Below are 1,914 nucleotides of genomic sequence, written 5' to 3'. Positions count from 1 at the left end.
GCGTACAATGCATGACGTCATTGGTAAGAGACGGCCCCCGAACACATATGGTACCCCGAACACATCTGGTACCGACACCGGCACTGTGAGAGGGAGCTTTTCTCTCCCTCTCTCTGAACCATCTTCTGCTTGTAACATTACCGCGCCATTTTAATTAAAGTACCCATTTGAACCTTCTCAGACACTCCATTGGTCTCCTTATTTTTGAAGCTTCTCTCCTGGACGCGAGAATAACTAACAAAGCTATCACTACCCCCTGAATCGAAGTCCAGCACTCTATCCACTGAGCCACAGCCACCAGGAAGGGGAGCAAGGTCATTGGACAGACAAGTTACAAATTAATTTAGTTTTCTTTGTTACTTTGAAGACTGTGTGAACCGGTCAATGCCATTGGGTCCCCACAAGTAAAACAAATAAATATATAAAACAAATATATATATATATTCATTTTTTTGCATAAAGTGCGTATCACTATAGGTATTGTCGTATACAGCATGCTCTAAACCAGACGCCCCGACCTGCTCATTAATATAATCTGTTTATTACCACTAAATGTAATGATGGATTATCAGTAATCATTTCAATGTGACACAGAGACATTGGATTAACCTTCAGCAGCGTTTGTATGCCCTTGAGCACAACTTTTGATCATAAAACAGCAAAGGTGAGACATATTTATAGTTATGGCTCTGTAAAAGTTTGTTGTTCTTTCCTGTCTGCTAGTTCAGTGAGTTTTGGTCGTACAGTGATGAGATTATATACCAATGGAATCTGTGAAATTTCAGCTTTCATATGACATGTCGTTTGTGCAGATCGCATGAAGTAGAAAAATCGCTATCGCCACTTCTGTGCTAATGTAGCGTTAGCATGTTTTCGTTAAGTGCTGATTTCGACGCTTGGTGTTGGAATTGTGTTTAGTTTAGGTAAGAATTGTTATTATCGTCTGTTAGCTGAGTTTCTTCCCGTTAAGTAGGTATACCACAGTATTAGGTTGTTAAATGTTAACAAGCCCTGGAGTGGTGTTTCTTACAAGAGGCTGCGTCTGGCCCGGTACCGGGGCAATCAGGCTTAACCAGTTGAGCCCCATGCCACCGGTACCGGGGGAAAAACGCAACATCTTGCAAGAAACAGCGTCTGAGGGCTTCTGATTTAACAGTTTCAGCCGATTATACACTGAACAAAAATATAAATGCAACACTTTTGTTTTTGCTCCCATTTTTCATGAGATGAACTCAAAGATCTAAAATATTTTCTACACACACAAAATAACCATTTCTCTCAAATATTGTTCACAAATCTGAAAAAATCTGTGAAAGTGAGCACTTCTCCTTTGCCGAGATAATCCATCCCACCTCACAGGTGTGGCATATCAAGATGCTGATTAGACAGGATGATTATTGCACAGGTGTGCCTTAGGCTGGCCAAAATAAAAGACCACTCTGAAACGTGCAGTTTTGCTTTATTGGGGGGGTCTGGGGGGTCCGAAAACCCTAGGGTTAAACCCTAACCCTAACATGTCACCCATCTCTACAATATCGTGGTAGTAAATGTTGCGTTTTCGGGTGGTACATTTTCAGTGAAGAATCCCCCTTTTGCGGCCGAAAACAGCGTTAGCAATTGTTTGACTATCCGTTACCTGTTTTCACACTTTTGCCGGGTCGGCGACGAGGTTGACGAGGTCCCGACACACGTAACCACAGCCCCCCGGAACACTTACTATCGTGGGTAGTAAATTTGCGTTTCCGGTGATAATTTTCAAGTGAAAATCCCCCTTGTTGCGGCCGAAACAGTAAGCAATTGTTTGACTAATCCGTTTACCTGTCGGACTAATTCGTAGTAACGTCCTGGGGTCACTCGAGGTCCTGATACAGTAACACACTCCCCCGGTACACTTACTATCTGGGTAGTAAATTT

The sequence above is a fragment of the Notothenia coriiceps genome, unplaced genomic scaffold, assembly GCF_000735185.1.
Source record: "Notothenia coriiceps isolate Sejong01 unplaced genomic scaffold, NC01 NC01_scaffold00033524, whole genome shotgun sequence".
Classification (NCBI taxonomy): domain Eukaryota; kingdom Metazoa; phylum Chordata; class Actinopteri; order Perciformes; family Nototheniidae; genus Notothenia; species Notothenia coriiceps.
This window is presented reverse-complemented; position numbering follows the sequence as displayed.